This window comes from Ascaphus truei, chromosome 4, assembly GCF_040206685.1.
Source record: "Ascaphus truei isolate aAscTru1 chromosome 4, aAscTru1.hap1, whole genome shotgun sequence".
NCBI lineage: Eukaryota > Metazoa > Chordata > Amphibia > Anura > Ascaphidae > Ascaphus > Ascaphus truei.
Window position 1 is genome coordinate 312,857,075 of NC_134486.1, and position 12,129 is coordinate 312,869,203.

The following is a 12,129-nucleotide window of genomic DNA, read 5'->3' on the forward strand; positions in this document are numbered from 1 at the left end:
GCCTGCGCGCATCTTTTTCGGCTGCCTGTCCGTGCACAGCTTTTTTGCCCTGCTGGCCCGCGCATACCAGGTTTCGCCGCACGCCACCTGTGCCCTTCTAAATAATCTTGCACCCCATTAAGGGGGGCGTGCCCCCCAGTTTGTGCACCGCTACATTCAATCACACACAATCACAGCACAGACACAGCATCACTAAGCATCCAACACATCACTTTCAACAGAGAGTGCGTCAACTAGGCGGAATTCCAACACAGCATGGACATCCCATCCCACACATTGCTTTGCACAATTTAGTAAACTTACAGTACCTGGCAAGATGAACACAAGCTGGACCTGTTTAAATAATGTTAGGAAAAGGGAAATGCAGAAAAAACATATTCACTTATATAGGTTATTCTTCTAAGGGTCATATGTAGAAAGGTCTTACCTTTCCCTTAGACAAGGCAGCACAAGGCTTTTACTCTTGTCTATCTGTAATCAGTATGTCTCTGTAAGAGACCGTATGTCAACCATGGTGTTGTTCAACAGATGGCAGACAAAGGTTGTCTTGAGTTTGTTTATTGTGTATCATCTGTTAATGCCATGGTTAAAAAGACATGACCAGGGAAGCGCAAGCTTCCCCCCCCCCCTTCCCTTTTAGCATTACTCCCACAGAACATACAAAAATTAGAAGACACAATCTGGAGGTATAAAGGCTGCAGCTTTATTTATTTATAAATGTAGATAGCGTAACTGTTAGTCCCTGCCAGAATGCTCGGTAATGGGTTAAATAAAATGTCTGCCGGCCTAGGGCCCGAATCGCGAGAAGGATCCCAGAAGTACGTCTCTGTGACTTGTCCCCTCGCTTCACCCCTGGCTTTTACAGCCCTGAGCCCCTTCTGGCAAGGACAAGCACCTACCCCCCCAACTGCCGCCACCGACGGGACTATTTAAACCCCTTAAATTAGGCCTGTACCGCCAAACTCACAATGACCTCCACACCCTCCTGCAGCTCGTTCTGGAACATGCCCGATCCGATCTCCGATAAATGAACCCCGTCTGCTCTAAACAATATGCTTATTTTGTGATCAAAATCTGGGTGATTGACGACCCACCCAGTTCCCCACCGATTTCGAAATTCCTTGCGCAGATTGATCCTGTCTCATATTCAACTGGTATCCTAAAACCCCTCCCTAAAACGTCCTCGGTCCTCCTTAAAGCATTCTGACCTTGTATGTTGGCCTCCGCAAGCGGCGCATGCGTGCTGAAAACGACAGTTGTCGTACTCACATTTGGACCCATTGAATGCCCAACATATGCCTGGCTGTTTTCCTGTTGTATGACCTCCTGCTGCCATGTGCATTTTGTTTTCCCCCATGCCATGCGTCCCTACCATTGCTCGCCCCGTGAAAAGGCGTTGCCCCTCCTCCCTAGATATGCACTATGTATAGGTCTATATCTTTCATGTTCCAGGATACCCTTCTCTTGTTGGCCTCCATGCTCAGCCTAAATTCCTCATCATATTTCCACCACCCCATGCCCCATAATTTCTGGTATGCTTTCCCAATTGCGTCTTGGTACTTAAAAAGTGCAGAGCATAATTGCAGCTCCTTTTCACCCACCACCTTGCCAAAATCCTGAAAGCCTACTCCCAATTTTGGTATGTTCATGGAAACAGACGCGTTTCAACGTCCTCCTTCTTGGCCTCCCCTTTTCTTTGCTGAGCTAGCCAATGCCTCCCTGTAGCCTGGAAGCAACGACAAAATCTTTACGTATTCCCCCGCCCCGATCTTATCTCTCACTTCCTTTGGCAGATGTGTACCTAATGACTGGACGATGGTTGTGTAAGAATCCTCATACGAAATATCCGACAACTTCCTAACCTCTGATGCTGGTGCTGGTGTGCCCAGGCTTATGTTCTGAACTATTCTTTGTTTGACTAAAGCGGATAGTGGTGCAGCTGTGCTTGTGTCCCGTACTGTGGTTTGAGTGGGCAAAGCTGAAGGTGATGCTGCCACTGGCATGGATGTACCCGTGCGCTCGTCTAATGCCTGACTATTTGGTTTCCTCATGTCTGCCGTGGGTGCGCCCATAAACACCGCTAAACTTTGCTGTTCCAATGCTGCCTGCGCAGGTTCCCGAGTCAAGACCCCTGCTGTGCCTTCCTGCCCTTGGTTGGGCCTCGCTTGAGACTTCCGTGTTATGTAACTGCTCTGTCGACAATAGTGTCGTCACTGGTAACAGTGTCAGCCATATGCCCTTCAATACTACTTCAATAATTGGCATCACCTGACGCCCCAGAATCTGTAATCTGAAGGGGCGGGGTACCGCAAGACCTGCGGGAGTAGCACCTCCCCTTCCTGCGGTTGAGATTCCTTGATGCTTACCCTTGGCCACCCAAGCTGCGCTGCGAACCGCATGTCGGGCCCCGATACCTTGAGCTCCTTGTCTTGCCTTTCGATCGAAGGTCCTCCACGGCATCTGGAGCATCTCCGAACTGTAGACAATGTTCCCCCACCGCCGTGTGATGAGGGTGACCATGTCCCAGCCGTTTCCAACCTTCCTGAAATTATAGAATGAGGTTGAGCCCCCAGCGTTTTGTCAGAGACAGCCGATGGCCTTAAATGCGCGGTGCCCTGCTCCTTTGCCCAACTCTGGAGCGACCTGCAACTTCCAGCCCGCCTGACCTTGCAGACTGCGGCTGAACCCCCATCGTCTCACCAACAGACGATGGCCTTAAATACCTGTGTGCTGTCCTGCGCCTTTGCCCAGAGCTGGAGCTACCTGCAACTTCCAGCCCACCTGTCCTGCAGACTGCGGCCGAACCCCCATCATCTCACTGACAGATGATGGCCTTAGAAACCTGCGCATGGACCCACCCCCTTGCAACGCTAACGAGCCTTGTGGTTCATGTCTGGGACCACCCTAATGCTTGATGGAGGCCAAGCATCAACACACGTGGTTGTGCAGCCGCCTCTACGTTTAACCTGATAACCACATTTCGGGCTCCATCCTGGTGAACTCCTCGTCCTGCCCTCTAGTAGAAGGCCTCCCCAGGCGTCCGGAGCATAGCAGAGTCATTCATGGCGTACCACCAATGCCGGGTGGCGATGGCGCCACAGCCGTAAGCTGCTGACTCCCCCTTGAGCCGCCTGCAACCTCCAACCCATCTACAGTAAATTACAGGATGATCTTGACTTCCGCACCGGCACGTCCGCCGGTAGCCTTAAATATCAACGCATTGACATAACACGTTGAAACCCCACCAGCTCGTTTACTGGTGGCCTTAAATATCTATGCTTAGACATGACCCTTTACAACACTAAAGCGGGTGCTGCCCTGCCCGCGGACCTAAGCCCTGGTCCGCATATAACCTTGTCCGCTCTCTTTAGGCTTCTGCCATTTCTGGCTAAGCTGTGGACTGCACCCTTTGCAGTATGCCGTTGCAGCGTGTCCCCTAGTAACATGTACTGTACAGTGTTTCTCATGTGCAGCGTCTCCTTCCTACCCCTGCTGCCTGTGCTGTGCCCCGTCTCCTTCCTATCCCAGCGACGACATGTACTGTGCCGTATCTCCTTCCTACCCCAGCAGAATGTGCGGTCATGGTGATCCCTCATGACCCTCTAAGCTGGGCTCCCCTTTGGGGGCCCATGATGTAACTCCTCAACCCCTTTGTGTAAGTAGTCCCTCCTACCCCAAGGGGGGGGGTGGCCTACATGTGGCAGCCCCCTACCCCAGCAGCTCTATGCTACATTGTGTTGACTCCCCCATCCCATTTGGGGTCCATATTTAGGCCCACACCCCAGTGGGGGCCCACTGTGTCACCGCTCCCTCCTTTGTTGGCCGTAGTATCGACTGTGTGCCCAAGTGTATCTCCCCCGGCGGGTGGGGGCATTAGTGGTGACAGGGAAGAAACAGAGAGGGCCGAGGACCACCAGCTACCACCTGATGTACCTACTCTAGCATGAGAGGTAATATTTTCTATGTATTACTTCCTGATAACCATTTTTAAATAAAATATATTATGTGTCCCTGAGACCTCGTGCGTTGCCACCGCCGTCCCGCATGCATCAATGTGCCTCTGTGGGGGGCCCATGTGTGCCCCATACCCCATGGGGAACCATGTGTACAACCCCTGTAGGGACCCATGTGTAGCCCCTCTTCTGTGTGGTGTTCCACATGTAGCCCCGCCCCTGTAAATATATGGCCTGGACATGTATCTTGTTGTACACGTGCCAAGCCGAGTAAGATTAACAAGGAAATAGTGATAATTTTGTCGAAACCTATAAGGTTACAGTCGCGGCACGGGAAGACAAAATTCTTGTCTTCACTGCCAGCGTACGCATCCCAGCGCTTTGCGCGCCCACACACATGGCCACAGGGGCCTGCCCCATAGAGGGCTGCGCTGTGGTGTGTTGTGCACACGCCATAACGTGCGACGCAGCGGCCACTGGGGACCTGGTCTAAGAAAGGTGAAGTATTCACATTGCTAGTTTGGGGATTTGGGGCCCGTTTACAAAAAGGGAGATTCCTACAGAAGTATGAAGTGAACTCATTATACTATATCTGGGCTGGAGGACATCATTGCACAATTACCGCTCTAATTAATGTCTGGGATACTGTATGTGTGAGGAGATGCCTGAAAAATAAAGTTCTCTTTTTCATTCTGACTGTGAGCTGACTGTACTAAACAGAGGATATGCATTATCAAACAGAGCTCACGAGGACCATGTGAGGACTTTCACAGTTACTGTAAGTAAACACATTAAAAAGGAAAAAAACATTCAGCAATTAATGAAACATTGTTTCTGTTTCATTTCAAAATCAACGGAAAAAATACTGAGATATTAGCACAAAAGGACAAAGTAAACTGGTTCACAGCCTGCCTGGTTTGGGCCCTGTGATTCATCACTAAATTTGGGAAACAGTGGAAAGTTTCACTAATAATGATGAAATGTCTTCTTTTTTTTTTTTTTTTTTTATAACTTAAATTTTATTGAATCAAAACATCATAAAATACATTACAGAATACTTTTGTCTTGTATGCAAACAATATTTTAACAACTGTGTGAGTAACAGCGAGGTCCTGCTGTGCTTCGGGACCCGGTCTTCCGGGTATTTTGGTGTGGACCATACAGTCCAAGTCCGACTCTACTTAAATGGACAAACAGACACTTATAACTCAACTTAAAAGGGGAGACAATACATACACACACAAAAAAAAAAATAATAATAAAAAAAAAAAAAAATATAAGGAAAAGGGAGGTCGAGGCGGGGTGGGGAGGGGAAAGGGGTAGGTTGGGGGTGAGGTAGGGGGAGTGTGTTAGCAGTATGTGCGACACGTGGCCCCGTGCCAAGCATCACAGATGTTTCGTCTCTCACAATACTTATATTATAATGCTGCTATAAGGGGTCTTGGGTGTATAGAATACCTCTTGTATGTCCCTCCCAAGAAGAACGCATCTACTGTTATCAGAGCCATATTGAGGACCTCTCAATCCCCGGGATATCTGTCTGTGCCAGCCAAGGCGTCCAGACTTTTAGAAAATTGTCACCAGTATCGTTAACTAAACTCGTTAATTTTTCCATCTGGCAAATGAACCAAATTCGATTCCGAATCTTTGGGATGGTTGGGATATCAGATTGTTTCCATAATGCTGCGATCTCGCACCGCGTTGCAATTGCAAAATGGGCAATTAGTTTGTTATTTGCTTTGGAAAGGCCCGTCAATGGCCTGTTCAGGAGGAACAACCACGGGTCTGGGGGAATGGTGAGATCAAACAGTCTCTGTATCCAATGTCTAATCGCCTCCCACAGTGGAGAGATCCGTGGGCAAGACCACAGCATATGTAACAGGTCGGCTGTTCCTCCGCACTGGCGGGGGCACAGGGGAGAGGAACCCGGCACAAACCTTGATAATTTCAGTGGGGTGAGGTACCATCGCATTAGGACTTTATATGCGTTCTCCTTGAGCGTGGTGCATATGGAGCTCTTCGCTGTAGCCATATATATGGTGCTCCATTCTTCATCTTCTAAGTTTTCTCCCAGATCTGTTTCCCATTGAGATCGGAATGAGGGTATCTGCTGCTCATGTTCACCAGAACTGATCACTTCTCCGTATAGCTGAGATGTAAGTCCCTTCGTGTCGGTCTCAGCCAGACAGAGCTTTTCGAAAGATGTTAGTAGGGGGTATGGGGCAAATTTGTTATAAAATGCCCTGATCTGGAGGTATCTAAAGAATTCTGAGTGAGGGATCTCTTTTTCTTCCCTGATATGGTCGAATTTTTTGATTTTTCTGTCATAACCCTCCAGATCTCTAATCCGATTGTAGCCCCTCTGTCTCCAGATTGAGATATTACTGACTGATAGACCTGGAGCGAAATCAGGGTTATTCCAAATGGGTGTTGCCATAGAATTTTTTGTCGTGAGGGAATGTCGAAATTTCGTAGACTCCCAGATTGACACTGAGTTGGTCACCGAGGAGAGCGGCATGGCGGTAAATTTTCGCGCCGTTTTAGGTAACCAAATTAAGCTGCTCAGTTCTAGAGGTGCACACGCAGCATTTTCTATTTCCACCCATCTCTTTAACTTTGGGTTAGATTGCCATTGTACAATCTGACTTAATTGTGCCGCCTTGTAGTATGATACCAGGCAGCGTACTGCTAGGCCGCCTGCCACCACAGATCTTTTCATATTTAATTTACTTACTCTCGGTTTTTTACCTCCCCAGATAAATTTGGAGATTTCAGATTGAAGTGAGAGCAAGTCCCTCCAACTGAGTGGCACTGGAAGAGTTTGGAAGAAATATAATATACGGGGGAGTAGGTTCATTTTGACACTATGGATACGTCCAATCCAGGATATCCTTTTGGATGTCCACTTCCGTAAATCAGATTTTAAGGTCCGAATCAGGTTGGGGTAATTTGCATTGTACACGTCTTTTACAGTTTTGGTGATGTGGACACCCAGGTATTTTATGTGGTTTTGTTGCCAGTTAAATTTGAAATTCAATTTTAGTAATTTCTCCATGTGTCTAGGGAGGTTGATGTTGAGGGCTTCCGATTTGGATTGATTGATTTTGAAGCCGGAGACCTTAGAGAATCGATCTAGTAGGTCGAAGAGGTTTGGTAGGGATGTAAGGGGTTTTGTGATAATCAAGAGGATGTCATCCGCATACAGGGCCACTTTATGGGTCTGGGAGTATGCGTTTAACCCTGAGATGTCTGGGTTTCCTCTGATTTGTGCCGCCAGTGGTTCGATACATAGGGCGAATAAAAGCGGGGATAATGGGCAGCCCTGTCTCGTGCCGCTCTTTATTTGGAATGGCAGAGAGGGGTAGCCTTGGTGTATGACCCTGGCGGTGGGGTTAGAGTACAGCGATAAAATCGCCTCACTCACCCGATCTCCAAAGCCAAATGTCGCAAGCGTCTCTTTTAAATATGGCCAGTCTATCTTATCGAAAGCTTTTTCTGCATCCAGACTTAACAACATGCTTTGAGTTGCCTTACTATTTGCCAAATCCAACAGATCAATAAATCGTCGTGTATTATCCGCTGCTTGCCGGCCCTTGATAAATCCGACTTGATCTGGGTTTATAAGTCTGGGTAGGATGAGACTAAGTCTATTGGCCAATAATTTAGCGTATAATTTAACATCAGTGTTAATTAATGATATAAGCCGGTAATTTTTGCAGTCTAGCGGGTCTTTCCCAGTTTTATGAATTAGTGATATTGACGCCTTTAACATCTCCTTGGGGATGGGGGCTCCCGCTAAAATAGCGTTAAACATGCGGAGCAACCTTTTGGGCGAGCAGTTTTATAAATTTCTTATAGTAAAGCCCTGAGAATCCATCAGGCCCAGGGGCCTTTGATGGCTTCAGTTCTTTAATGGCCTGAGATAGTTCTTCCATAGTGAAGTCCTAATTTAAAGCTGCTCTATCAGTGTCCGTCAATCTCCCTAGTTCCGAGCTGGCTAAGAAATCTCTTAGGGCACCGCTCGTTGTAGAGTTATGTGCCACTTTTTCACCGTTATACAGTGTTTCATAGAAGGAGCCGAATTCGTTTACAATTTTCTGAGGATTAGACGTGGGGGTACCAGATTTTAAGCGTATATCTTGGATGTTATACTTAGCTTGCCTGTCCTTTAGCATGCGGGCCAGCATTGTATCCGGCCTGTTCGCTTTCTCGTAAAATTTTCTCTTTGACCAACTCAGTGAATTGTCAGCTCTGGAAGCTAGTAGCATGTTAAGTTCAATTTTGACATCTTTTACCTCCTGTAAGGTTTTGGGGTCTAAATTCTTTTTATGGTTAGAGGAGAAAGTCTGTAATTTGTTTTGGAGATTAATAATTTTGGACTCTCTTTCTCTCTTTCGTCTGGCTGTGATATTTATTAACGTGCCGCGTAACGTTGCTTTATGGGCTTCCCATAGGACAAGCTGTGAGTCGACAGACCCCGTATTGATATTGAAGAATTGGTCAATCTCGTTGCCAATAACATCACATATTTCGGGTATTTTTAAAATTGATTCATTAAGTTTCCAGTTCGTCCCAGGTCTATCAGTTCGGATATTATTGCACCTTAGCTCTATTGGCGCATGGTCTGACCACGAAATATCATGGATCCCTGCTCGGGTAACCTTAGGAACCAGTTGACATGACACAAAAAAGTAATCAATTCTGCTGTACGAGCCATGGGGGTGAGAGAAGAAAGTGTAATCCCTCTCTGCCGGATGTAATTCCCTCCATATATCTGATAACTGGTTGGTTTTGAGGCCCCGGCGCAAAGATACACCCGCTCCCTTGTTGTACTGACCTACAACCCCTGACCTATCCAGGTGCGGTTGCATGACTATGTTAAAGTCACCCGCGAGCACGACGCTCCCTTGGGCCACTGAGTTCAGGGTTCTGAAAAACTTATCGAAAAAGATCGTGCTCTTCTCGCTGGGAGCGTATAAGCAAGCCAACGTGATTCTCTGCCCCCTAATTGTACCTACAACAATAATGTATCTACCATCCGTATCACGTTTACTTAACTGCACCTCGAACGGAATGCTGTTCCGGAATAATATAGCTACCCCCCGTTTTTTGACTGCTGCTGATGATGTGAAAACCTGAGTGAAATCTTTGTCAAGATATTTAGGGGCACTTGATTTACTAAAGTGTGTCTCTTGTAGAAAAAGGATTTCAGCGTGTTTCCTTTTATAGTCTGTTAAGGCCAACTTCCATTTGGTTGGGTTGTTAAAGCCCTGTACGTTATGGGAAATAAGTATCAACGCCATTTATTAATGTGTGTGTGGAATAGCTTCGTGAAATCTTTGGACTCACCCAAGATTCCATCCTTGGAGCATGCCCGGTCCGTAGTGCTGAGATGCATCTGTACCATCAGTTGTATGTTTTGACGGTGTGGCTGATGTTTCCCTGAGAGGGGAAGGGAGGGAGAGGTGGGAGGGAGAGGGGGGGGGAGGGGGGATGGGAGGAGAGGGAGGGAAGGGAGGGTGGGAAGGCGGGGGATGGGGGACCACATGTAGGTAAAAACAGTAGGGAGGGAACAAAAAATAACATGCATATATAACATCAACATGGTAGAGACATCAAATAATAAAAAAACAAGAATCCACCTCGGGAGCCCCCGAGTGTGTCTCTTGCGCCCATGGGGTTGGTCTCCTGGACCAGTCTTATAGAGGGATCTCTCCGTCTTGCTGGGACCCGACCTCCCTGGGACTTGTGTGCGATCCCTCTTTCTCAGGGATCGTAAGTGGAAACGCATGCATGCCAATACGGGGGATCCCGCCGGCGTGTTTTTCATAATCAGCTACTATATGTAACTCCGTTAAACTCTTCAACAATGGAAACTGGAACAGAAACTGCATATCAATAAACACCTCCCAAACATAACGAAAAACTTTGCCCTGTGTCTAACCTTCTGTCTCCCTCCCTGAACCACGTCACCTATTTGGGGCCCATCTACTTAGCTCCTTGGAGAATGTTAACCAACCCCCCCCTCTTCTCTTCCCCCTCCACCCCCCTCTCCTCTTACCTCATCCACCCCCCTTTCCCTTAGATCCTTTTTATTGAGTGTGTACATATGCATTCCCACTCCTCCTTCCTCCCCTACTCCCCTCTCTTCATCCCCCTCCCCTTCTCCTCCCCCTCTCCTTCTCCCCCCCCTCTCCTTCTCCCCCCCCTCTCCTTCTCCCCTCCCCTCTCCTTCTCCCCCCCTCTCCTCCTCCCCCCCCTCTCCTCCTCTTCCTACCCCGCACCCCCCTTTCCTCCTCCTCCCACCCCCTCCCCTCCCTTTCCCTTAGATCCCTTTTATTGTGTGTATTGTGTGTATTTATGTATATGGGGGACCACAGTTCTGGGGCATGGGCACGAGCGGAGGCTGCTATGCACACTCCCTTGTAGCGTGTCTAGAGCTTCTCCGCGTCTGTGCCCCTGCCAGTTTCCTTGTTCTGTGGCAGTGCTCCTCGGCGGCCATCTTGGTGAGGGCAGCAAGCGTCTCCGCCTCTCTCCTCTTCTGCGCAGGCGCCTGGATCCCGCGCGTGGCAGCGCTCCTCGGCGGCCATCTTGGTAAAGGGCAGTAAGCGCCCTCGCTTCCTCCCTCTTCTGCGCAGGCGCCGGAGGTCCCGCACGTGGTAGCACTCCTCGGCGGCCATCTTGGTGAGGGCAGCAGGTGCCTCCGCTTCCTCCCTCTACTGCGCAGGCGCAAGGGATCCAGCTCTCGTGAGAAGACGGCGCGGGGTGATGACGTCACTGGACAAGCCCGCGAAGATCAGTGAAGTTCCCGCGCGCCTCAGGGAAGGAGCAAGGGATGATGGCTGCCGGCCAAAAAACGTGAGTAGGACCTGCTGCGATGTAGGACGCTGATTCCACTCTCTAGGGACTGGTGAGGGCTGCGGAAGGGGTCACAAGCGGTCCCGAGGGCATGAGGGGCAGTATTGGGGTTGGTCCAAATAGTAGATTCCGGTGGTTGTGGCTAGTGGAGGGTCTTTCATGCAGGGCTCAGTGCATCAGTCCTGGGTTAGCTCATGGCTGCACGGGGGCGCCATCTTTAGCTGCCGCATGGCGAGGGGGGCTCTGTGTTGAACCCAGGACCCTCTAAGGAATCCCTCAGTGTCCTCCACATTTTTGAGGATATGTGCCACTCCGTTTTTAAAGACCATAAGGGCACATGGGAACAGCCAGCGATATCTAATCTCTTTATCTCGTAGCGTTCTGGTAACTGGGGCCATTGCTCTCCTTTTTGCTAGCGTGACAGGTGACAGATCCTGATACACTTGGAATTTTATTTTCTCAAACTCCACTACCTTCAGTTCCCTTGCTATCCGGCATGTTTCTTCTTTGGTGCGGTAACAGTGGAATCTAATTACCACATCCCTCGGGGGGTCTCCTTGCTGAGGTCTTCCCCTCAGCGCCCGGTGGCATCTGTCCAGAACCAGGTCTCTGGCAGCCATGTCTGGGAATATATGTTCCAGCCACCTCGAGGTGAATTCCTCTGGGTCAGTTATAGTTTCTGGGACCCCTCTCAGCCGTATGTTACAGCGTCGGTCGCGGTTCTCTGCGTCCTCAATTTTATCCTCTAGGGAAGTGACCTGTGCTTTTAAGGCGGATATTTGAGTCTGTGTTTGTGCTGTGGATGTAGCTGTCTCATCTGAAAATGTTACATGAAATTGAAAATTAGCAGTTCAAAAACATTTCAAGGTGTTCCATGCACCTTTATTTTTTTTAAAACCATGAAGCATGATGCTACTAAATACTTTTATGAATAAGGGACACCCTATTTACATTATCGTGGGATTGTTTAAGGTGTTCAAGCAGTTTAGCTCAATGTCAAAGATGATATCAGTTTTCAGGAAATTCTTTGGTAGTTTGTCATGTAAGAATGGTGTTAATGGATAAGGTATAATTATTGCTAGTAGATATCTAAAACTTAATTGTTAAAATATGTATATTTTTATATATGAATATCTTTATTTATATAGCGCCCACAATGTACTCTGTGCATTACAAGAGAGACAATATATAATTATAGGAAATTATAATGCAGGTAATTAGGATACAATAAGTGCAACAAACAAAATCACACAATAGGAAATCCCTGACCCGGAGAGCTCACAATCTAAGTGTTATGTTAGGAGACTTACCGAGGAAG